Raw genomic sequence first — 26749 nt, 5'->3', positions numbered from 1 at the left:
GTAAATGAGCTAAAAAAAAATGGCGTGACTGATATTTTTTTCCCTATTAAACACATAAAAAAATTTAATAAAACTGTAATGCTGAGGCCGTGTTCACATGTACTGTACATGCTGCTTTTTTTCTACAGGTGTCTGTATCATACAGCACAATAACAGTCTTCTCTGATTATTGCATATTTGTTGTGGTCCTTTTATGCCTTTTTCCTGCTTATTTGATGCAATTTTGGGGTAGATATGAAGCAAAAAATTTTTAATCGTACGGAAAAGCCTTGATTCTGCGCTTAAAAATGCGACAGTGTGTTTTTTTTTTTTTTTTTTTTTTTTTTTTTTTTTATGTTTTAGAAGGTGCCTGTAGAGAGAAAATGCACTAAAACTACATGGTTCAGCAGCATCTTGAGAGCACAGAGGGCAGAGATTTCATGGAATCACATCCACTTTGCTTGGAACTTTAGGCCGTGTTCACATGTAGAGTAAATGCTGCATAGCTTCAGCTGCTTTTTCCGCACAAAAATTCTGCTGTGCCTAACTGTTCAAGCAAAGCATATTTGATTTCATGAAAACTGCATTCACTGTGCGTCTAAAGAGACTGCTGAACTATGCAGTTTGGTGCTTTATTTCTCTCTTGTCTTTTGCAGCGAGCCTAAAAAAAAAAGCGTAAAAAATGCAGTTACTTTTTTAAGTGCAGAATCAAAGCTTTTCTGTACTATAAAAAAAAAAAGTGTCTTCACATCTGCACCAAAAACGCATCAAATAATGGGGAAAAGATTGTTATTGTGTAATTTGGTCCGGACTAGAGTTGAGCGACTTTTGGTTTTTTTAGAGTCGCGTTTCGTTTCGTGAAACCCGACTTTTCCAAAAGTCGGGTCGAGCAAGATCGTCCGATTATAGGGAAAAGTCGGGGTTGTCCCGAAACACGAAACCCAATGTAAGTCAATGGGGAATAAAAGTCGGCAGTGAAAGGAGGACAGGAAACACACCTACAGTGCCCATTTGAATGCCAAAAGCATCAGTTCTTCTTACTTAAGCTTGTCAACCTTAATTAACTTCATAATACAAGTTACGCACTGAAAAATGGGGGTTATTTGGCTAAAGTTGTGGGGGGGAGGGCTGGCTCCAGGTTTTCATGTGCCCTGGGCGAAAGAGCGCCCCTTTAACACATACCACAACTCATCATGCTCCGATACGGCAGAGAAATAGCGGTATAGTACAATGAAAAATACTTCACTTTTTACATCTCATGACGAGGCCCATCTATTTCTCCATACAGAATCATTGGTCCCATATAATGTTTGAAACAGTATATGATGAGCTCCACATAATGCTACAGTATACACTCACTGGCCACTTTATTAGGTACACCATGCTAGTAACGGGTTGGACCCCCTTTTGCCTTCAGAACTGCCTCAATTCTTCGTGGCAGAGATTCAACAAGGTGCTGGAAGCATTCCTCAGAGATTTTGGACCATATTGACATGATGGCATCACACAGTTGGCGCAGATTTGTCGGCTGCACATCCCTGATGCGAATCTCCCGTTCCACCACATCCCAAAGATGCTCTATTGGATTGAGATCTGGTGACTGAGGAGGCCATTTGAGTACAGTGAACTCATTGTCATGTTCAAGAAACCAATCTGAGATGATTCGAGCTTTATGACATGGCGCATTATCCTGCTGAAAGTAGCCATCAGATGCCTGTTCTTAGCTGAGAGGAGTGGTACCCAGTGTGGTCTTCTGCTGCTGTAGCCCATCTGCCTCAAAGTTCGACGCACTGTGCGTTCAGAGATGCTCTTCTGCCTACCTTGGTTGTAACGGGTGGCAATTTGAGTCACTGTTGCCTTTCTATCAGCTCGAACCAGTATGCCCATTCTCCTCTGACCTCTGGCATCAACAAGGCATTTCCGGCCACAGAAATGCCGCTCACTGGATTTTTTTTCTTTTTCGGACCATTCTCTGTAAACCCTAGAGATGGTTGTGCGTGTAATCCCAGTAGATCAGCAGTTTCTGAAATACTCAGACCAGCCCTTCTGGCACCAACAATCATGCCACGTTCAAAGGCACTCAAATCACCTTTCTTCCCCATACTGATGCTCGGTTTGAACTGCAGGAGATTGTCTTGACCATGTCTACATGCCTAAATGCACTGAGTTGCCGCCATGTGATTGGCTGATTAGAAATTAAGTCTTAACACACAGTTGGACAGGTGTACCTAATAAAGTGGCCAGTGAGTGTATGTTGGTCCCCATGGATGAAGCTCCACTGTCTTATGGGCCCAAATAATGCTCCAAACATAATGGGCCCCATTTCTAATGCTCTAGTGTATAATGGGCCCTGTAAATGCTGCTCCAGTGTCTGATGTCCACCTTTGGAATGTTCCAGTGTATGGTGGGCCCCATCTATCATTCTCCATAGTAACGTGCTCCCCAAAAATTGCTGTCCCAACATTGAAAACATATACAGTTCCATCTTACACGGTGACAAAGAGGAAAGTGCAGGGACTACTATGAGGGACCCTGTGCCAGTGCCCGCGCCCAAGAGTCGGCCTACCCACCTGTCCAGGGCAACGGCACTCGCACGGTGTCGTGCGCTAGGTGGTGACCCCGGCCATGGGGGGGGAGGCAGCACAGTTAGGGAGTTTTATAAAGTGGCATATGTTGATGTTGGACATTCAGCTGATGCAAAAGGCGAAATAGGTCAAGTCCCAGGAAGAGGTGGACCAAAGCAAGCCATTTTTCTGTCACCCTATGTGTCATCAGGGGAAGGTGGGACAAAATCCTTGGAAACCCATGCATGGTTCATTTTAATGAAGGTTAGATCATCCACATTTTGGGTTGACAAACGGGTCCTTTTTTCTGTCAGGATTGATCCAGCTGCACTGAAGACTCTTTCCGATAGCACACTTGCAGCTGGGCAAGCGAGCTCCTGTAAGGCATATTGTGCCAATTCAGGCCAGGTGTCCAGTTTAGCGGCCCAATAGTCAAAGGGGAATGACCTGTGTGGGAGAACATCGATATGGGAGGAAAAGTAGTTTGTAACCATGGTTGACAACTGCTGTCTCCTGTCACTTTCCATCGATGCAGTATTACCAGTTGTGTGAGCGGTATTTGAAAAATCAGTCCACAACATTGTCATGAAACCCCTGTCTCCAACGCCACTTCTGCTGTGTGCACCACGAACACCTCTGCCAAGCTGCCCCCGGCCCGTACGGCTTGTGTGAGAACCATCACCGCTGCTGTGTGCTGGGAATGCCTCAAGCAACCGATTTACCAGAGTTGCTTGTTTATTAGCCAATATTAGGTTAAGGTTCTCCTGTGGCATGATGTTTTGTAATTTGCCTTTATAGCGTGGATCCAGGATGCTGGCCAACCAGTAGTCGTCATCGTTCATCATTTTGGCAATGTGGGGGTCCCTTTTTAGGATCCGCAAGGCATAATCTGACATGTGGGCCAATGTTCCCGGTGTCAATGATGCACTGCGAGTGCTGGTTGGAGGAGCACTTTCTGGCAAATCCACATCCCTCCAGTCACGCACAAACCCTGTACCAGACCTTGCCACGCCAACATTTTCACTTGCCCCACGAGATGCATCCTCCTCCCATAAGTAATCATCCCCATCATCATCCTCCTCCTCCTCTTCTTCCTCCACCTCGTCCAGGAGAGGTCCCTGAGCAGACAATGGCTGAATGTCATCAAGGATTCCCTCCTCCTCTTCCTCCTCATCAACATTGGCTGCAGACGCCTGCTCCTTAAGGTGCGTCAAAGTTTGCATGAGCAGACGCATAAGTGGGATGCTCATGCTTAGGATGGCGTCGTCTGCGCTTACCAGCCGTGTGCATTCCTCAAAACACTGAAGGACTTTACAGAGGTCTTTCAGCTTCGACCACTGCACACCTGTCAACTCCATGTCTGCTCTCAAAGTGCCTGGCCGTGTATCCTCCCACAAATGCATTATGGCCTGCCTCTGCTCGCACAGCCGCTCCACCATGTGCAGGGTGGAGTTCCACCTTGTTGCAATGTCGATAATGAGGCGGTGGTTGGGAAGGTGGAGCAATCGCTGCAGCTTCTGCATACGAACGGAGTGTACAGGCGACCGGCGGATGTGCGCGCACAGTCTTCGCACCTTCTGGAGCAGGGCTGTTAACTCCGGATAATTTTTGAGGAAGCACTGCACCACCAGGTTTAAGGTGTGAGCCAAGCAAGGTATGTGGCTGAGTTTTGAAAGGGCTATGGCTGCCACAAAATTACGGCCGTTATCACTAACTACCTTGCCTGCCTCAAGATGTACACTGCCCAGCCATGACTCAGTTTGTCGCTTCAAGTACTCGGCCAGCACCTCAGCGGTATGTCTGTCGCCCAAACACATCATCTGCAACACAGCCTGCTGACGCTTTCCACTAGCTGCTCGATAGGGGGACACATCGTGTGCAACAGTGGCAGCTGCAGATGGAGTGCTCGTACGACTGCGCTCTGTGGACGAGCTTTCGCTTCTGGAGGAGGAGGAGGAGGGTGGAACGCCTACAGCCAACTGTTTCCTATACCGTGGGCTAGGCAGCACTGTCCCACCACCGCTGTCCCCTGTGGACCCTGCATCCACCACATTAACCCAGTGCGCAGTGATGGACACGTAACGGCCCTGGCCATGCCAACTGGACCATGCATCAGTTGTGAGGTGCACCTTTCCGCTCACTGACTGCTTGAGTGCATGGACAATGCGGTCTTTCACATGATGGAGGGCTGGGATGGCTTTGCGAGAGAAGTGGCGACTGGGTAGGTCATAGCGTGGTACTGCATAGGCCATGAGTTCGCGGAAAGCTGTGCTTTCCACCAACCGAAAGGGCATCATCTCAAACGAGACTAGTTTGGCAATGTGGGCGTTCAAACCCAGTGTACGCGGATGAGAGACTGAGTACTTTCTTGACCTACTCATAGTGTCTGGGAGGGTGAGCTGGACTTGAGAGCTGCATATGGTGGAAGTAGCGGTGGACAGGGCGGACTGAGAGAGGGTTGATGATGGTGATGGAGTTGGTGTTCTTTCTGATGGCCTAGAATCAGTCTTTCGTTGATATAACAGTGGGATTCCCTGACTGCTGTGGCCTTGCAACGACACCTCAACATTTGCTGATGTGCTAACCGGTGGGCTTACAGTGGGGGAAACAATGTAGCGTTGCTGACTACCTTCGTTGTGATCAGTTGCACATGTGGCACTTGAGGTTTGGTGTTGTGTCCACGCTTGCAAGTGCATGCTGGTTAAATGTCTAAGCATGCAACTGGTATTCAAATTTTTCAGATTTTTCCCTCGGCTAAAGGTCTTTGCGCACTTCTTACAGATAACCTTGGCCTGATCATGAGGATTTTGTTCAAAAAAGTGCCACACTGCACTCTTCCTACTTTGGCAGACATTTTGCGGCCTAGCACGCTGTGATCTTTTGACCCTCTGGACAAGCTGTCCAGCAACTCTTTTGATGTTTGGAACCTGTCTTTGGAGTGCTCTGGGCCTGCCAGGTAACAGCTGTTGCGATGTCGATGTCTGCTGTGGATGCTCCTCATCTGAGCTATTGGAAGCAGCACCCTCTTCCCCCAATGGATGCCAATCTGGGTCAACAACTGGGTCATCCATCACCTCCTCTTCTATGTCATGTGCACCTTCCTCTGTGTCACCGTGTATGGTGGTATAGTGTGCGGGAAGGGGCACCTGAGTCTCATCAGGGTCAGAATCTGGCTCTGTACACTGCGAGGACAATGTAGTGCTCTGAGTGAATGTACCAGCAGAATCATCCATCAGCGGCTGTGCATCAGTGCACTCCATGTCAGATTCATCTTGGCCTGGGTAATTCACCATTTGACTTGATAATCCAGGCATGGTATGTGAAAACAGCTCCATGGAGTAATCAGTAGTATGGCCTGCGTCATCCTTCAATCTTGGTTGGGGTGAAGGACACAAGGAGAGGTGTGGTTCATGAACATGAGCCTCCAATGACGACTCAGTGCTTTTACTTTTTACAACTGAAGAAGAGGAGGCGATAGAGCTGGAGGCTGAGTCAGCAATGTAAGACAAAACTTTTTCCTGATGCTCTGCCTTTAAAAGCGGTTTGCCAACTCCTAGAAAACTAAGCGTTCGAGGCCTTATGTAGCCAGATGATGACGCAGGCTCAACACCTCCTGCATTCGGTCCTATTTTGCTCTTGCCACTACCATCAGATCCACCACCAACATCATCATTACCAGCTGCCAACCCCCGCCCAATTCCACGGCCTCTTCCACCAGCCTTCCTCATTTTTGGTAGAAATGTAGACAAAATCCAACAAACTATATAGTATGTAAAACAAGGTGTCTATAGGACAGGGGAGATTTTGAATCTCTGCACACACTTTTGGACACTGGACACTTTTGGATTGTGTGAGGCCCACTGATATCTGAGCGCTATGTGACAGGCTCGATGGCACAGCTGTGACCTAAGTGACTAGAGGATAACGGAGATTGGATTGCTTTTAAAAAAGCAGTTTGCAGAGCAGTGGGTAAACAGCAATGCCAGCCTGTCAGGAAGCCTTAAAAGGCAGCCCAACAACCAACACCACTGATACACCACAATATAGCCTCCCCTAGCACTGCACACACAGTGACTGGTGTGTTGTGCAGGCCAAATTGCTATCAGCAGCAGAAGCAGTTTTTTTTTCTTCTCAGCAGGACAAAAAAAAAAAATTGGGATTGCTTTTAAAAAAGCAGTTTGCAGAGCAGTGGGTAAACAGCAATGCCAGCCTGTCAGGAAGCCTTAGAAGGCAGCCCAACAACCAACACCACTGATACACCACTATATAGCCTCCCCTTGCACTGCACACACAGTGACTGGTGTGTTGTGCAGGCCAAATCGCTAGCAGCAGAAGCAGTTTTTTGGTCTTCTTCCCTGCCTAACGCTCTCCCTACAGAATCAGCAGCAACCTCTCCCTATACTGAGATCGGCAGAAGTAAGATGGCGGTCGGCGTGCACGCCCTTTTATACCCCCTGTGACGCCCACCAAAGCAAGCCAATCACTTGCATGCCCTTCTGAAAGATGGTGGTGACCCGTGCCTATGTCATCACGTTGCCCACAGTGTCCGTGGATCCTGATTGGCTGAAAAAGAGCGCAAAACAAACTTTTGAAACGCGACTTTGGCGCGTAAGTCGCCGACCTCGTGGCCGACCTCATCCTAGGGTCGGGTTTCGTTTCATGAAACCCGACTTTGCCAAAAGTCGGCGACTTTTGAATTTTTTCGACCCGTTTCGCTCAACTCTAGTCCGGACACCTGCAGAAAACTCATCTCTAGACCCAACTCTCCCGGATTCATTTGGGTCTACGCCTGCAGTCTTGGGCGTCTTCTGAATGTTCCTCACTGTATCTGTCCCTCTGACAACGCCTCCTGCCAGAAAGAAATGACAAAGGGGCGTGGATTGGCATGTGGCCAAGGGTGTGGCCACATCATCTGTCCCTCTTTCTATTCTTCAAAAGTTGGGCGGTATGGATAACATCTGTAAGATAGGGCATCAATATTAGATTAGTGGAGCCTCCTGTTCATAAAATCTAGCACAAGAGAAGATTGCCTGCAGCCGTCAAGTGACCTTCGAGTGTCACCGATGACAAGCAAATTATTTTTTTGCCTTGTAAAATATTAGTTGATTTTAATCTAGGGCGCTTTGGACATTTTGTATGTTGGTTTCAGTTATGTTTCCCCCATAGATACATTAGTCACAAAATACGCCAGTATTATATCACTACCATTGACGATGCACGGGGTTGGTTTGATTGTGACCAATCATGTATAATATGTCAATATAATAGCTTTAATTTTAACCCCTTCCCTCTCTACTTGTTCTCTACTTGTAAAGCACATGACGAGCGTCGGTGTATTGAGCGTCTCACGAGGCATCTGACTCCATTCGCTTTTATTGACCCGTTAGATGACACTGACAATTTCTGATAATGGTATTTAAGGTGCCTAATAGTGGTGTGTGTCGGACTGGGTTGGAAAAAGCCCACCAGCAACATTGATTGATTCTTGGGGCCCACCAGTCATCTATATGCAAAAATAACCTGACACTAATACATAAATTTACTTTTGCTTGTATGTAATGGTAACTTGGCTAGCTTTTTAATGAATGAAAAGATTTATACCTATTTCTGCAAATTGTGGATCAAATATAATAATAACACTACTCTAGTATTAGTCCTCTGAGTGGAGCAAGTTCACAGAGCTACCAGGATGGTGAGCGAATTGCAAGCTATGACATACGAAGACTGATTAAAGGATCTGGGAATATTTAATTTGCAAAAAGAAGGCTAAGAGGAGACTTAATAGCTGTCTACAAATATCTGAAAGGATGTCACAGTGTAGAGAGATCATCATTCTCATTTTCACATGGAAACATGAGAAGCAATGTTATAATAATAATAATAATAATAATCATAATAATCTTTATTTATCGGTCGTCCATGACAGCACCACCTGAGAGAGGGGATCCGCCCTTCAGGAACAGGAAACCTACAGATACAAAAGGGCGGCACCTCTCCCACGCATCAGTTGGTTTCCTGTTCCTAGAGGACGGGACTTCCTTCAGATCGTCCATCATGGAGTCGCCGAGGGATTCCCAGGCCGGCTGACCGACCCAGGTAGCGAGGGGGTCTCCTACCTCGGTCAAGCTCGGGTCCCTGGAAGCACCACGGTAGGGCCGGGCAGGTCTCCACGACGGTGGTGAGAGCAGGTGGGAGCCAGGGGTCCGGTGGACAGCCGCCTCCATATTGCCGCACCAGGAGGTATGTATGACCCGGGCCCCTCCTGGTGCGCTCTCCCCGTGGCCGCTCTCTCTCATCCGGCGTGGCGCCCGGTCGGCGGCGCAGGTCGGCGCGCGTGGGGGCTGTGGCCTGGCCTGAGCCGGGAGGCGCCGTGCCTGCTCCTTCTGCGCGTCCCCCGCAGGTCTCAGACGGGCGGCGGAAGTGACGTGGCGGAGGGGGCGGGGCCGGGGACGCCAAAACCGGAAGTCGGGTGCCGCCCGGCATCCGGCGCGCGCCGCGTGGTGGCAGGGGGGGACCGGAGCTTGCGGGGGGAGGGTCGCGTGGGGGTCCCGGGTGGGGGGTGCGCGCGAGAACCCTGCTGACCCGGGCAAGGAGGCCTTAAAAGGCAGGAGGTGACACTGCTGGGGTGCTTCTGAAGGCCAGCGATGGATACGACAGAAGCCCCCTTAGAGCAGCTGAACGAGGTGCAGCCTGAGGGACATAATCAGGACAGAGATAAAGGCCCTATCTAAAAAGGATTCCTCTAGGGGAAGAGAATGTAGTTTCTCAGGTTCAGAGTCCTCGACCGCCCTAAGGATCGATGACTCTTCAGATTCCCCGGCCTCCACTTCATCTTCTTCAGAGGAAGACTCGAGTCGATTCTGCTTCCCCTTAGACCAGATGGATAAGCTAGTTAAAGCAATAAGGTCCACCATGGTGTAGCAGACACAAAACCGGAACTTTCAGCTCAGGACGTGATGTTCGGGGGTCTAGATCCCAGGAAGCGGAAGGCCTTTCCATTAAATGATAAAGTTCAGAGCCTAATAGATAGGGAATGGAAGAGACCTGAAAAAAGAGGCTCCTTACCTCCGGCCTTCAAACGGAGGTACCCGTTTGACGACCCAGTGGTAAACAGATGGGATAAAGCCCCTAAACTGGACGTGGCAGTAGCCAAAGCCTCCAAAAAATCCTCCATTCCCTTCGACGACATAGCCTCCTTAAAAGACCCGTTAGATAAGAAAGCAGACTCTTTTTTGAAGGGAACTTGGGAAATGTCAGCAGGTGCTCTAAGACCAGCGATAGCTGCCACATGTACGGCCAGATCCATGATGGTCTGGCTAGACCAATTGGATTCCCAACTAAAGGACGGAGTGTCAAGAGCTTCTATCAGGAAAACGCTGCCAATCATCCAAAGTGCGGCAGCTTTTTTGGCGGATGCTTCAGCGGACTCTGCGAGGATGGCAGCCAGAACTGCGAGTTTATCTAACGCAGCTCGAAGGGCCCTTTGGTTAAAATGCTGGCCGGGAGATATCCAGGCCAGATCACGGCTCTGCTCCATTCCATGTGAGGGCGAATATCTGTTTGGTCCAGTCTTGGATGAACTCTTAGAGAAAGCCGGGGTGATAAAAAGAAGTTCCCCAGTCTACCGAATCCTTCCTACAGACGTCCCTTTACCAGGAAAGGCTATTTCCGTAGAAGGCCGTCCAGAGATCAGGGCAGATGGGAGGACAGAAGGAGAGGTACAGGCTTCATGTTCGGAGGAGGGGGGCGTCAAGAAGGTCCAGCACGTGACACTAAAAAGGATCCCCAATGACTAGTTGCCCCGGTAGGGGGGAGACTAGCAGCCTTCTACCCAGCCTGGTCCTTGATTTCCAATAGTAAATGGATACTGGGGGTGATAGCTGCGGGTCTACGCCTAGAATTCGCCCGGGTTCCCCAAGATCGATTTAAGGTCACCCCGCTCAGGTCTTCCACACCAGGACAAGCTGCCCTGGAGGCCGAGGTGCATGATCTCTGCCGTAAGAGGGTCCTGACGGTGGTCCCAGAGGGAGAAACGGGGAAAGGGTTTTACTCCCCCCTGTTCCTGGTCGGCAAACCAGATGGGTCCTTCAGAACTATAATAAACCTTAAATCCCTCAACAAATTCCTGGTCATACGCCCGTTTAAGAAAGGAGACAATTAAATCAACAATAAAATTACTGTTTCAAAACTGTTTTATGGTGGTCTTAGATTTAAAACACGCTTACTACCATATTCCCATTCATGCAGGCCATCAGCGGTTTCTCAGAGTGGCGATTCAGCTAGATGGGTCAGTCCAACATTTTCAATATGCGGCCCTCCCCTTTGGTGTGGCAGTCGCTCCCCGTGTGTTTACAAAAGTTGTAGCGGAAATTATGGCCCATCTGCGTGAATCGGAAATTCTTGTGATCCCCTACTTGGATGACTTCCTGATCGTAGGGAAAACAGCAAAACATTGTCTGGAACAACTACAAAGGGCAATGTCTGCCCTAGAGGGGTTAGGATGGCTGCTTAACATTTAAAAAGTCTCGGTTACAGCCGGTGAGAGTCCAACAGTTCTTGGGCCTGATCCTAGACTCTGAGAAACAGGAATGCCGTCTGCCCCCGGAGAAGCTTGTTCGCCTACACTATCAGGTCCTGAACGCTTGCAATAACCCTACCATGTCCCTCAGAAAAGCCATGTCCCTTCTGGGTTCCCTCTCGTCCTGTATCCGGGCAGTCCAGTGGGCACAGTTTCATACAAGAAAACTGCAGGGCGAGGTCTTAAGGCATCAAAGAGTCCTTGGGGGTTACTTGGAGGGTCAACTAACCTTGTCCCGAAACACAAGGGAGTCCCTAGAGTGGTGGCTAGTCAAGGATAATTTATCCAAAGGGGTCCCCTGGGAGTATGACATATCCCGCATAATCACCACGGATGCTAGCCCTTCCAGTTGGGGGGCTCATATGGGTGAGATTCTGGTACAGGGCCTATGGGAGCATCATCAGATAGAAATGTCATCTAATCTGAAAGAGTTGACAGCGGTAGAGCTGGCAGCTAAGGAGCTACTTGTGTATCTACAGGGCCATCATGTGCGAGTGTTCTCCGACAATCAGGTCACCGTGGCTTATATCAACCACCAAGGCGGGACTCGTTCCAAACCCCTGATGAAAGTGGCAGAACGGTTGTTCAGGCTAGCAGAGCAGCATTTTCAATCTTTAACAGCTCTACATATAAAAGGGAAGGAAAATATCACAGCAGATTTCCTAAGCCGCAATCCACTAAAACAAGGAGAATGGTCCCTAAGCACCTCCATCTTCGACCTGATTGTACAAAGATGGGGACAACCAGAGGTAGACCTCTTCGCTACCAGGGAAAACAGAAAATTAAAACAATTTTGCTCCCTAAATCCCAGAGAGAACCCCCTGGCGGTAGATGCCTTTCTGATAAAGTGGGACTTCGGGCTAGCATACGCCTTCCCTCCCCTATCGCTACTACCCCTGGTGATGAAGAAAATCAGGAGAGACAAAGCAAGAGTGATAGTTATCGCTCCATTTTGGCCCAGGAGGGCTTGGTTTTCTTGCCTCAGGACCATGTCAGTGTCCGACCCTTGGGTCCTTCCGGACATCCCGGATCTCCTATCCCAGGGCCCTGTGTTCCATCCTCAGGTGGCTGGCCTACATCTGACGGCGTGGAGTTTGAACGGACACTACTGAGAGAAAATGGCTTCTCCCCAGACCTGATTAGCACCCTACTTAAAAGTAGAAAAGTCATCACCACCAAAATCTATGTCAGAATTTGGAAAAAATTCCTGCAGAACTCTGGAGTGGTTGCTGGCGCTTCAGCACCTGTAAACCAAATCTTAGAGTTTCTTCAGAAAGGTCTGGATATGGGGCTCTCCACTAGTACCCTTAAAGTACAAGTATCAGCCTTGGGGGCCCTCTTTAGCTGCAACATCGTGGGTAATTACTGGATCAGTAGATTCATTAAGGCAGCAGGTAGATCCAGGCCAATAACGAACAATAGATTCATGCCGTGGGACTTGAACCTAGTCCTCATGGCTATGACAGAAGCCCCATTCGAACCTATCTCATTAGCTTCCATAAAAAACCTGTCCCTCAAAGTAGCCTTCCTGGTAGCTCTAACCTCAGCTCGTAGGGTAAGCGACATCCAGGCATTATCTAGACGTCCTCCTTATATACACTTCAGGGACGATAGGGTAATACTCAGACCTGATCCGGCATATTTACCTAAGGTAGTTTCCAGCTTTCATAGGACACAGGAGATAGTCCTTCCATCTTTCCTCCCTAATCCAGCTAATGAGGAGAAGGAAGAGAAGCTTCACACCTTGGATGTTAGGAAATGCCTCATAGAATATCTGGCAGTTACCGATCCCTGGAAAAAAGATAATGCCCTGTTTGTCTCTCATCATGGCCCTAGGAAAGGTTGTAGAGCGTCAAAAAGTACACTAGCCAGGTGGGTTAGAGAAGCGATCTCAATAGCATACACCTCAAAAGGCAGGTCGCCACCCCGGAAGCTGAGGGCGCATTCCACCAGAGCCATGGCGACCTCGTGGGCCGAAAGGTCAGAAGTGTCCATTGACCAGATATGTAAGGCGGCTACTTGGTCCTCTCCGAGCACCTTTTATAGTCATTATAGGCTAGACTTGGGTGCTTCCACAGACCTCTCTTTTGGTATAAGGGTACTGCAGGCTGTAGTCCCTCCCTAAATAGTTTTACTCTCTGTAATTCTCTCAGGTGGTGCTGTCATGGACGACCGATAAAGTCTTAGTCACTCACCGGTTAACGGTGTTTTTCGGAGTCCATGACAGCACCCGTATATTCCCTCCCTTTAGTTTAAATTTGGGTGTGCACTTCTTCCTCTTGTATGTACACTGGTAAAGAATAGTTGTGTAAAGTACTGTATATAATTTTGCTATTAACCATTGTGGTCCTCTTGTGCTCTGTAATCCAACTGATGCGTGGGAGAGGTGCCGCCCTTTTGTATCTGTAGGTTTCCTGTTCCTGAAGGGCGGATCCCCTCTCTCAGGTGGTGCTGTCATGGACTCCGAAAAACACCGTTAACCGGTGAGTAACTAAGACTTTATATAGCGCCAACATATTCGCAGCGCTTTACAGTTTAACAGTTTCAAAACATAATTCATAAGTAACAACGTTAACAATACAATAATTAAAGCAAAATAAGACGACCCTGCTCGTAAGAGCTTACATTCTACAATGAGGTGGGGGAGATACAAAGTACAGGTGTGTATTTACAATGGTGTATTTACCATGATGGTCCAGCCATCTTGAGGGAGTGAGGGATGGATGGAGATAGTGAATGGGCTACACATGCACACTTACACATAGAATGTCTTTGAGTGAACGTAATAGGCCGCTCTGAACAAATGTGTTTTGAGGGAGCGCCTGACTCTATGCAAATTGTGGATAGTTCTAATTTCTTGGGGTAGAGCATTCCAGAGGATTGGTGCAGCGTGGTAGAAGTCTTGGAGACGGGAGTGGGAGGTATGGTTAGTGCAGAGGTTAGCCGAAAGTCGCTTGCAGAGCGCAGTGGTCGGTTAGGCAGATAGACAGAAATGAGGGAGGAGATGTAGAGGGGTGCTGCACTGTGGAGAGCTTTGTGGGTGAAAACAAGTACTTTGAATTGAATCCTATAATGAATAGGCAGCCAATGTAAGGACTGGCGAAGAGCGGACGTGTTCGAGTACCGATTAGCCAGATAGATGGTTGCTGCATTAAGTATGGACTGGAGAGGGGATAGTTGAGTAATGGGAGGCCAATTAATAGGGCGTTGCAGTAATCCAAGCTGGAGTGGATCAGCAGTGAGGGGTTGTATTGTTTCCATAGTGAGAAAAGGGCGGATTTTAGAGCTGTTCTTTAGGTGTAAGTGGCAAGAGCGGGCAAGAGATTATATATGGGATGTGAAGGAGAGATTGGTGTCAAACATAACATCCAGACAGCACGCCTGCTGCCTGGGTGTTATTGTGGTGCCTCCCAAGGAGAGGGAAATGTCAGATTTAGGGAGGTTAGTAGATGGCGGGAGCAGAAGAAGTTCAGCTTTGGAGAAGTTGAGTTTCAGATAGAGAGCCGACATGATGTTGGAGACTGCGGACAGACAGTCACTGGCGTTCTGTAGTACAGCAGGGGTAAGGTCGGGGAATGGCGTATATAGTTGTGTGTCATCACAATAAAGATGGTACTGAAAGCCAAATCTGCTGATGGTCTGTCCAATTGGCACTGTGTAGAGAGAGAAGAGAAGGGGGCCAAGGACTGAGCCCTGAAGTATGCCGACAGCGAGAGGAAGAGGAGATGACATGGAGCCAGAGAACAAAACACTGAAGGAGCGGTCAGAAAGATAGGAAGAGAACCAGGAGAGAGCAGTGTCCTTAATGCCTATTGACTGGAGTCTAGAGAGTAGGAAATGGTGGTCAACAGTGTCGAAAGCTGCAGATAGGTAGAGAAGAATGATGTCATGGTTTATTCAGGATTCTGGGCAAAAGGTGTAGGGGTTAATAGGGAGAGCCTCTCTTTGACGCCAGGGAGGGTTTTTATAGCTTCAGGTGAGCACCCCTCGCTGTCGTTTATACTCCTAACTTGAGTGTGCCCGACCCTGCATCGCTAGTGCCTCTCGCCTGTTCACGTACGTTGCTTGGTGTATGATCTGTTTTGGACTTGGTTGACGTCTCTTGGCTTCTGATTAGGTACTGCTCTGCTCGACCCGTGTATGACCCTCTGCTTCTCCTGACTATTCTCTATCATTCTGATTCTGTACTGCGTTGCCCGACCCATATCTGACCCTTTGCTTCCCCCGACCATCCTCTGCCATTCTGAGTCTGTACCGGGCTGCTAGGTCTGTGGATTACCTTCTGTTTTGTCTCATTATCGCTACTGTTTAGTCCCTGTGCAGCTTAGTCCCCTGCCTGCCACCGCTGCGTCCCGGGGGTAAGCCCCGCCCCCTCCTCTGACGCGCGGTCACATGGTGGAAGGTCCTGCGGGCACTGAGTGCCACTCCACCGCTCCTTCCCTCCCGCAGGTCCTAGGACCGGTTTCCTGGTACTAGATATTGTGCCTCTGCCCGGCCACCTAGAGTGACCATCTTCTGGAGTCTCAGTATCTTCAGGGCCCTCTGGCGCTTGCCTGTCACACCACTTCTGACAGTTACAACAGGTAAGAGTGACAAATGAGCAGAGAGTGGTCACCATTACGTTTTGCTGTCAGAAGGTCATTGGTCACTTTGATGATTTCAGTCGAATGTAGGGGGCGGAAGCCAGGCTGTGAAGGGTCTAGAAGGGAGTGAGTGGAGAGGTAACTGATAAGGCGGGAGTAAACTAGGTGCTCCAAACGTTTATAGATGAAAGCGAGATTGGAGACTGGTCTGTAGTTGTTTGTGCAGGATGGGTCGAGAGCGGGTTTCTTTAGTAATGGAGTAACGATGGCGTGTTTGAAGGAGGGTGGGAAAATGCCCGAGGAGAGAGAGAGATTAAAGATTGCAGTTAGGTGAGTTGTGACGACTGGAGAGAGAGACTGGAGGAGATGTGAGGGAATGGGGTCGATAGTGCATGTGGTCGAATGAGAGGAAGAGAGGAGTCTGGAGACTTCTTCTGTGATGGGATCAAATGTGGAAAGTGAGCCAGGGGAGATGCAGGAAGGGATGGGAGTCACAGCACTTGGTGGTTGGGAGCAGATTTCCTGATGGATATTATCTATTTTTTTCTGTAAAGTGGGAGGCCAGGTCATCATGAAACTAAAAGTGAGAAGATGCAAGATGCAGATTAGATATTAGAAAAAACTTTTTGACAGTGATTGTGATCAATGAGTGGAACAGGCTGCCATGAGAGGTGGTGAGTTCTCCTTCAATGGAAGCCTTCAAACAGAGGCTGGACAGACATGTCTGAGATGGTTTAGTGCATCCTGCATTGAGCAGGGGGTTGGACATGATGACCCTGGAGATCTCTTCCAACTATAACATTCTATGATTCTATGATACTCCTTCACAGGGGCCTACCAGAGGATTCATCTGGAGGCCAGTCTGAGGCTGGCGCTGTTGCATAGTTTTGCGCAACCATTTTGTCACAGCTCAGTTGTCGAGTGTCCCAGGACCAGGGTCTCCTTCCCTACCCCTAACGCTAGGGCGCCCTAGCTATCCATGCTCCAGGTATTGCATCTGATGGTGAAGATGCCAGGCCATGTACCTTGCCTTAGCTCCTGAAACCACCCTCAGTCTGTACCCTTCCCCCAACCAGGGAAGAGGGGAGTAGTAGTGTACCGTAGTACACCAACCAGACTAACAAGGTAATACGAACAGGGGTAATGAAAAATATGAAACGTACAAATATACTCACACATATAACAGAGGAATACCCCGGGAGTGGAGGATGGGGTTAAAGCAAAGTAAGAGAAGGAACTGAAGTATCACACACTCAAAATGTCAAAGAAAAATCCACCAAACGCCTTCTCCAATAATAATCCACAACCACCTCCAGCCGTGAAGCATAAGCTACTCTGACAATGAGTGCTGGCCAGGACACACTTAATATAGGAGATGGGAGTGGCTAACAGTGCACAGCTGAGAACCTTAGTGCTCCAGGAGCTCTTAACGGAGCAGATTAACCCCTGCATTGCTAAAAGAAATTTACACCGTTTAATAAAAAGTGAAGTGCTTCTATTCAGTGCAAAACTAGGAGAAATCAGACGCTGTAGACTTCTGGCTACTTTCTGACATGGTAAACCCATGACACATTGGCCACCACAGCGTGATTGCAGGATGCTGTTAGGTTTCTACAGGTGAAAGTCCCTATTGCTGTCATGTTGGTACACCTGTGAAGTACAGCCACAGGCTGGGCTTCAGAAGACTATAATATTACCTATGCACCACAATAGAAATGTATTGCCGTATTTAGAGTCAGCAATTAACCCCTTAACGACCAGAGGTATTTTTTTGTTTTGCGTTTTCATTTTTTGCTCCAATTATTCCCAGAGCCATAACTGTGTTATTTTTTTCGTCAAAATAGCCATGTTAGGGCTTGTTTTTTGTGAGACGGTTTGTACTTTTTAATGACCCCATTGGTTTTACCATGTCGTGTACTCGATAATGGGGAAAAAAGTCTAATTGCAGTGAAATTGCAAAAAAAGTGCAATCCCACAGTTGTTGTTTTAAATTTTTTTTTTACCCTGTTTACTAAATGCTAAAACTAATCTGACATTATGATTCTCCAGGTCATTACGAGTTCATATACACCAGACATGTCTAGGTTCTTTTTTATTTAAGTGGTGAAAAAAAATTCCAAATTTGTTAAAATAAAAAAAAAAATTGCTCCATTTACCGATACCGGTAGCGTCTCCATTTTTCCTCTCGGGTTGGGTGAGGGCTTATTTCTTGCATGCAGTGCTGACGTTTTAATTATACCATTTTGGTGCAGATATGATCTTTTGATCGCTCGTTATTGCATTTTAATGCAATGTTGCTGTGATCAAAAATGTAATTCAGGCGTTTTAAATTTTTTTTCTCGTTATGCTGTTTAGCGGTTGGGTTAATTCTGTTTTTATATTGATACTAGCTGAAGAGCCCGGTGTTGTGGTTAGTTATAAAAAATTATAATGACTATATTGCACATAAAAAACATTTCACATCATATATTGAACGCTACAGATTTTCAACACAAATTAACTAAATGATTATCTAAGTATTGATAGTATTTTATTTTCAACTCATTCAAGTGCCTTTTGATAAATAACATTTTTGGTTTTTCCTTTGGGTGCAAAGATGAACAGATTTTTAGCAGTTCCAACTCTTTTCTTGAGAAAAGCATGGAGATTGCAAATCAATCCCTACTACTTTCAAGGACTGTCCCTGAGCCTTGTTAATGGACATTGCAAATGCCAGTCGAAGTGGAAACTAGAGGCGTTTAAAATGAAAAGGGAAATCAGAAGGAATGAGTGGAATTCTTGGAATGAAAATGGCCTCTCCTTTGGCACATCCTGCTGTTGAGCTGTGTATCTAATCTTATCCTGTCTGGTACTGTTTGCTGAGCTGTGTATCTAACCCTATCCTGTGGCATACTGTCTCCTGAGCTGTGTATCTAATCCTATTCTATGTGTTACTGTCTGCTGAGCTGTGTTTCTAATCCTATCCTGTGTTACTGACTGCTGAGCTACTCCTATCCTGTGATACTGGGCTGTGTATCTAATCCTATCCTGTGTGATACAGTCTGCTGAGCCGTGTATCTAATCCTATCCTGATTGAAACTGACTGCTGAGCTGTTTTTCTAATCCTCTCCTGTGTGATACTGACTGCTGAGTTGTGTATATAATCCTATCCTGTGTGATACTGGGCTTTGAATCTAATCCTATCCTGTATGTTACTATCTGCTGAGTGTGTATCTAATCCTATCCTGTGTGATACCGGGCTCCCCCTGGGGTGGACAATGTCGGCACAGTAATAAATTGTATTATTTCCAGCTTTACAGAAGGATGATAGCACCATAAAAATGATAGGCCTCAGTTACCACAATGTCTACAAGGAAAACTGTTGCTCATAGCAACCAATCACAGCTCCGCTTCTTTTAAACAGCTCTGGTGAAATTAAAGATGCTTAGTGATTGGTTGCTATGTAGAGTGGGCATGGCTGACACACACACACACACACACACACACACACACACACACACACACACACACACACACACACACACACACACACACACACACACACACACACACACACACTTTTATATGTATAGAAATTGGGCGATTTTGAACGCGGCGATACAAAAATATGTGTATGTTTGATTTTTTTGTTTTATTTTGAAAGGGGCAAAAGGGGGGTGATTTGAACTTTTATATTTTTTAATTTTTTTTCATATTTTTTAAAAACTTTTTTTTACTTTTCGCATGCTTCAATTGTCTCCATGGGAGACTAGAAGCTTCACTTGTCCAATTGGCTCTGCTACACAGAGGCGACGGGCAGCGCTCATAGCAATCCATCAGTGACAACCATAGAGGGCTGCAGGAGACCTCTGGTTGTCATGCCAACCCATCGGTAACTCGCGATCACGTAACGGGGGCACCGATGGGTGGATTTCCGGCGCGATTGCCGGAAGTGCATGTTAAATGCCGCTGTCAGCATTTGACAGTGGCATTTAATGGGTTAATAGCCATGGCTGGAATCGCGGGTCCATGTCAGCTGTTCAGAACAGCTGATACGTACCGGGAAAGATGTGGGCTCACCACCGGAGCCCATATCAAAGTGAGGAAGTCCGACATCGGCGTATATTTACACACGATGTCGGAAAGGGGTTAAAGGTTTAAAATTTCAATCCTCTAAGTAGACTAAAAAATAAAATAAAAAAGTATTTAAAAATATAAGCAATTCTACTCAACGTTTAAGGCTGTGTGCACACGATGCAGATATGCAGCGGACCCGCAGCTGATTTTTCCACGCAGAAACGCTGCATATCCGCATTGTGATGTACAGTAGCATAGAACTCAATAAAAAAAAATAAAATAAAAAACTGTGCAGACGCTGCGGATTTTTCCACGTGGTTTTCCTGCGGTACAAAATCCGCAGCATGTTACTTCTTTTGTGCGGTTTTCCATCTCCCCTGTCTCCAAATCCGCAGGGGAGAATCCGCATGGAAAACTGCACAAAAACCGCAGGAAAAATGGAAGAAATCCGCAGGAAAAATGCAGGTCATTTGACCTGCGGATTTCTTCAATTCTGCGCGGAAAAATCTGCAGGGCTAAAAAGTCCGTCTGCACTCAGCCTAACAGTATAAAAATAAATATTTTATCACCGCATGAATAAAATTTGCATCTATCACTTATTAATTAGTTAACCCATTCAGTAAATGCTGTGAAGCAAATAAAAACTTTTTTTTATTAACCACACTTTTCCAAAAAAATGCAATTACTAAAGGCAGAAAAAAGTCTTTCATATCTGGAGGAGAATAATCTTTCTAATGCCCCGCCTCGGCTGTAAACCACTGATGAATGAATGAGAACTCAGCAGCATGGGAACATGAACTGTCATTTTCCCACGCTCAAGAGTTCACCGCGGGTCAGGCTGTGAGGCTGCACTGACGTCCCTGATGCTGCCGCCAGCAGCTTATCATTCATTCATCAGTGGTTTACAGTCGGGGCAGTAGCATTAGCACTGCTCCCGGTTGTAAACTGATTCTCCCCCAGATATGGATTAGTGCATGGAACACAAAATGCCAGAGAGGCATGGTATATTGTTTTATTTTTTACAGGAGATCGAGGGCGTCGAAAACTGTTTGTTTTATTTCATTAAAAGACTTTTTTCTGCCTGTGTGTGTTTATTTAACACTTTACAAACTTTAGGATTAGTAATGGATAGGTATCTTATTAACACCCCTCCATAACTAAAGGCCCCGTCACACACAGCGAAATCTCTAGGGAGATCACTGATTTTGTGATGCAACAGTGATCTCGCTGTGCGTGACACGCATCAGCGACCCCCCCCCCCCCGCCGGGTATCGCTGATCGTGATTCCTGGGCCATTTTTTGATCATTGGTCTCCCGCTGGCCAGCACGCATCGCTGCATGTGGCAGCTGGAGACCAACGATCAGCGAGCTCCCGGCGCTGTAAGCAGATGTTGGGAGCTGGTATCCAAGGTAAATATCGGGTAACTAAGTGTGCGCGTCGCTTAGTTACCCGCTATGTACCTTGGATACCTGCGTACTTGCGCTGGGAGTTGGTATCCAAGGTACACAGCGGGTAACTAAGTGACGCGCGCGCTTAGTTACCCGATATTTACCTTGGATACCAGCTCCCAGTGCGAGCACGCAGGTATCCAAGGTACACAGCCGGTAACTAAGCGACGCGCACACTTAGTTACCCGATATTTACCTTGGATACCAGCTCCCAGTGCGAGCACGCAGGTATCCAAGGTACACAGCGGGTAACTAAGCGACGCGCTCGCTTAGTTACCTGATATTTACCTTGGATACCAGCATCCTCACTGGTCCTGATCGCTGGTGAAATCTGCCTGTTTGACAGTTCACCAGCGATTATGTAGCGAGGCACCAGCGATCCTGACAAGGTCGTATCGTTGTCGGGATCGCTGGTGCATCGTTTTTGATGTGACGGGACCCTTAGCCAGGCTTAATGTTACCTTACAATACAAAGGTAACATTAACCCCTTATTACCCCATGTGCCACCCACTACATGGCAGTGGGAAGAGAGAGGCTAAGTGCCGGAATTGGCACATCTTACAGATGCGCCTTTTCTGGGGTGGCTGGGGGCAGGTGTTTGTAGCCGGAGGTGGAGGGGCAATAACAATGGTCCCTTTCTAGGCTATTATTATGTGCCCTCAGTCACTGGCTTTCTCTCTCTGGAGCAGAAAATTGCACGGGAGCCCATGCCATTTTTTTCCGTGAAAACATTCGAGTGCTGGTGGCAGTGCCGGGTTTTGAGGTGAGAGACTCGCGCAAGTTTCTCGCATTGCAGTTGCAAGTGTGACCCCAGCCTTACCTAGAGAATCATGTTGCCAGGTAATTTTTACTCTACAATGACCATTGTAGAATTGTTTACTATTTCACCAGGCATTTTTGTTTTCATTTTTTTCAGTCCATTGTTTGGAAAAATTAACCATATACATAAATAAATATCACTGGTGTAATGGTGTTCCCTCTGGAACTCCCAATAATATCAAGATTGTAGGGATCAATCTGTGGAGAGGAGTGGGTCACTATTTATTTATAAGAATGGAAATCTGTCGACGGACGCTGAGTCACTTCTCACGGCAAAGCCGTGAGTCAGGATGGTCAAGGAGTCCAAGGAAAGAAGCCAGGATGGTATGTCATAAACAGAAGGAACAAAGGCGTAGTCAGGTAACATTCCAAGGTCAGAATACCAGGAGGAAAGTAGATCAGAGCAGAAGAGGTTAAACAGACAGAACGAGGTCCAAGGTCACTCAACGAAAGATCTACAAACAGAACGCAAGGCACATGTGACATCGGCGGCCGTGCCCGCCGATGCCCCTTTAGCGACGGCGCCCGCCGCAGCTCCCTCTCACCTGCGCCCCCCGGTTCGCGCGTTCCTCCGCGCTGCTTGCCGCTCTGCTGCGGGTGACCGCGGCGGCCTTAGGCCGCGCACGCGCGTTCCCCCGGCTTCTTCCGTTGGCAGGGGGCGTCGCTAGGGGAGGGTCTGTAGGGCGCACTTCCGGTCGCCGCATATATCAGGCGTCCGCTCTATTCTGAGGGCGCCTGATGATTGTTGTGACTAGCAGCACCCATCGGCCCTACCTTCTTCTGTGTACCCTGCCTACCCTTGCTGTTCCTTTGTCTGCCCTGTTCCTGTTCCGTGTCTGTCTGCCTGCCTCCTTCCTGTGGTCCTCGCTGTACCTTTCCTGTGGGCTCCCAGCCTCTTTCTACTGCCTCCACTTCGCTACTCCTGCTCTGTCTGCCAGTCCTCCGAGTCGTCCCTGCTGGCTCCGGCTGTCGCGGTTCCGCCCCCTGCGGTCTTGCCCCTAACGATCCCTGTATAGGGGTCGGTCTTCACCAGGTGTGCTCGGCCCAGGGGCTCCGGATCCGCGATCCAGAGGGTCCACTCTTGGACGTAATAGCCAGAGGCGTCACAGTATCATCAGGCCATGGATCCCGCCGGTGCCGCAGCCGCCACACAAAAGGAATTGCTGTTCCTTCGTGAAAATCAGAACCGGATAATGTCCTTTATGAAGTCTATGGACACCCGGTTGTCCGCCCTGCAGACCTCTGACCCCGGGCACGCTCCTCTCTTAGTCAGCCTTCAACAGGAGCTCGCGCAGCAGCGCGACGCCCAATCCCACATCTTGGGTTACATGGCATCCGTGGATGACCGATTGCTGGCCCTGCAATCCTCTGCTGCCGCTGCAACTTCCTCCCCGGATGTAGCCCCTACTCCGGCTCCCCGTCTGGGTAAACCCCCCAGGTACGGTGGAGATCCCAAGTTATGCCGGGGTTTTTTAAATCAATGCAGGCTACATTTTGAGCTTGCCCCCCTTCAGTATCCTACTGACCGCGCCAAGGTGGCATTCGTTGTGTCCCATCTTGAGGGTGAGGCTCTGTCCTGGGTGAACCCCTTGTGGGAGAGAGATGACCCCGTAGTGCTAAATTTACAGACCTTCTTAGAAACCTTTCGCAAGGTATTCGATGAACCGGGTCGCTTAGCATCCTCCACTGAGGCCCTTTTTAACCTCCGCCAGGGTTCCCTCACAGTGGGGCAATACGCCATCCGCTTCCGGACCCTCTCTTCTGAGTTAGGGTGGAACAATGAGGCTCTAGTGGGAGCCTTTTGGAGAGGCCTCTCCAGCAAGATCAAGGATGAGCTTGCCGGGCGAGACACCCCCACCACTCTGGAGGACCTTATTTCGCTGGCCACCCGCATAGACCTACGCTTTCAGGAGCGCGCTAGAGAGGCAGTCGGAGAGAGAAGGTCCTTTAGGTTGTATCAGGCTCCTGTCCCCCGTTTCCCTGTATCTCCTGTTAGCGCCGCTCCTGAACCTATGCAGGTTGATCGGGTCAGACTGTCCGAGCAACGCCGCAGGGAGAGGATGACCAAGGGCCTCTGCCTGTACTGTGGAGGGGCCAACCATTTCGTGCGTTCCTGTCCAGAGAAGCCAGAGAGGTCGGGAAATGCCTCCACCTAGGTCAGGTAAGAGAGGACCCCCTAGGTGATCAAAATTCCTCTCTTCCCCTTACTCTTTCAGCTTTGCTAATTACAGGTCGGGGGCGTGGGTCTGTGGAGGCGTATGTGGACTCGGGTGCTGCCGGTAATTTCATCCGCCAGGAGGAGGTTGACAAATTCCAGATTCCGGTGTTGGTATTGAAGAACCCTCGCGCTATTTCCTCCGTTGATGGTAAACCTTTACCCGGACTCATCACCATGATTACCGTCGAAGTAGATCTTCAAATCGGAGCTCTCCACCTCGAAAAGATAGCCTTTTATGTCCTGCCACAATTAGCCCATGCGGTTCTCCTAGGACTGCCCTGGCTCAGACGGCACGAACCTGTGATTGACTGGCGCTCTGGGGAAGTTCTCCGTTGGGGGCACTCCTGCCAGGAGCACTGCCTACGGGCCCTCACGCGTCCTCGTCCATGCTCGAAGCCCGCCGACCTCCCGGGCTTACCCGCACCCTATCACACGTTTGCCGACGTGTTCAGCAAGAAGGAGGCGGATTCCTTACCCCCTCATCGCTCCTATGACTGCCCCATCGACCTAGTTCCTGGTGCCACTCCTCCCAGAGGGAGAACATATCCTTTGTCCCCAGCTGAGACCTCGGCTATGTCGGGATATATACAGGAAAATCTGGCCAAGGGATTCATCCGAAAGTCCTCGTCCCCTGCGGGCGCAGGTTTCTTCTTCGTCCGGAAGAAAGATGGGTCCCTGCGACCCTGTATTGACTACCGGGGCCTGAACAACATCACGGTCAAAAACCGGTACCCGCTCCCGCTGATTCCTGAACTCTTCGACCGCCTGAGGGGGGCCAGAATCTTCACGAAGTTGGATCTGCGGGGAGCTTACAACTTAATCCGAATCCGAGCGGGGGACGAGTGGAAGACGGCCTTCAATACCCGGGACGGCCATTATGAATACTTGGTCATGCCGTTCGGTCTCTGCAACGCTCCAGCGGTGTTTCAGGAATTCGTAAATGAGGTGTTCCGAGACCTACTCTATTCCTGCGTAGTGGTATATTTGGACGATATCCTCGTTTTCTCGACCGACCTCTCCTCCCACCGGAGAAGTGTACGCATGGTCCTGCAGCGCCTTCGAGAAAATCGTCTTTACGCCAAGATCGAGAAGTGCCTCTTCGAGCAAACAGCGTTACCCTTCTTGGGGTACATCATCACGGATTCCGGTCTTAAGATGGATCCGGACAAGCTGTCCGCGGTACTCCAGTGGCCTCGTCCGGTTGGCATAAAGGCCATCCAGCGTTTCCTCGGCTTCGCTAATTATTACCGGCAGTTTATACCCCACTTCTCTACAGTCACCAAGCCCATTGCGGTCCTGACCCGTAAGGGGACGAAGCCTAACGTCTGGCCCTCTGAAGCCGAGGACGCCTTTCTTGCCCTGAAACGCTCGTTTGCTTCTGCTCCGATTTTACACCGTCCTGTGGCCAGTAGGCCCTTCATTCTGGAAGTTGATGCCTCCTCCACTGGAGCTGGGGCGGTTCTCTCCCAACAGGCTCCATCTGGACGTCTTGTCCCCTGCGGGTTCTTCTCCAAAACCTTTTCTCCGGCGGAGTGCAACTACTCCATTGGGGACCGGGAATTATTGGCCATTAAAATGGCGCTGGAGGAATGGCGATATCTGCTCGAGGGGGCAGTGCACCCCTTTACTATCTTCACGGACCACAAGAACCTGGCCTACCTGCAATCTGCCCAGAGACTCAACTCCAGACAAGCCAGGTGGGCTCTGTACTTTTCCCGTTTTGAGTTCAAGCTCCATTTCCGGCCCGGCAGTAAGAACATCAAAGCCGATGCGCTTTCCAGGTCTTTGCAGCCTCCGGAGAGGGAGGAGGATCCATCGTATGTCATCGAGCCGGCTAAAGTTATCTCCGTGGCCCCCGTGAGTTTCTCTAACCCTCCGCCTGGCAAGACCTTCGTCCCTCCAAACAAACGCCTGGAAGTACTGCGCTGGGGACATTCTTCCAAGGTTGCTGGGCACGTTGGGATTAAGAAAACTCTTTTGCTTCTTTCCCGGTATTACTGGTGGCCCTCTCTCCACCAGGATGCTAAGGACTTTGTAGCCTCCTGCAGGTCTTGTGCTCAGAACAAGGTTCCAAGGACTCTCCCCTCCGGCCTCCTTCATCCGTTGCCTGTCCCAGAGGCTCCTTGGCAGCAAATCGCCATGGATTTCGTGACTGATCTCCCTCGCTCGGCTGGGTGTACTACCATCTTAGTCGTCGCTGACCGCTTTTCCAAGATGGCCCACTTTATTCCCTTGGTCGGACTGCCATCTGCCCCAAAGTTGGCCGAAATCTTTATCCACCACGTGTTCAGGCTACATGGCCTCCCTCTGCGAATCGTGACCGATCGAGGGGTCCAGTTTACTTCCCGATTCTGGAGGGCCCTCTGTCGGCTCCTGGGCACGTCTCTCGACTTCTCTTCAGCGTATCATCCTCAAACCAACGGCCAAGTGGAACGGATTAACCAAATTCTGACCACCTACCTACGCCACTTTTCTAACGCCCATCAGAATAATTGGGTCTCT

The 26749-nt window shown here is 48.8% G+C and overlaps 1 long non-coding RNA gene across 1 annotated transcript in view; it reads left to right on the top strand.

Annotated features, from left to right (window-relative positions):
• The window catches only part of LOC141048202 (uncharacterized), a 92739-nt gene that overhangs the window by 744 nt on the left and 65246 nt on the right, over positions 1-26749 (top strand). The window lies entirely within an intron of this gene.

The sequence above is a fragment of the Dendrobates tinctorius genome, unplaced genomic scaffold, assembly GCF_039654945.1.
Source record: "Dendrobates tinctorius isolate UK_male_01 unplaced genomic scaffold, ASM3965494v1 ptg000133l, whole genome shotgun sequence".
NCBI lineage: Eukaryota > Metazoa > Chordata > Amphibia > Anura > Dendrobatidae > Dendrobates > Dendrobates tinctorius.
The sequence above is the reverse complement of the archived record's forward strand: the minus strand, read 5'-3'. Positions and strand labels throughout refer to the sequence as shown.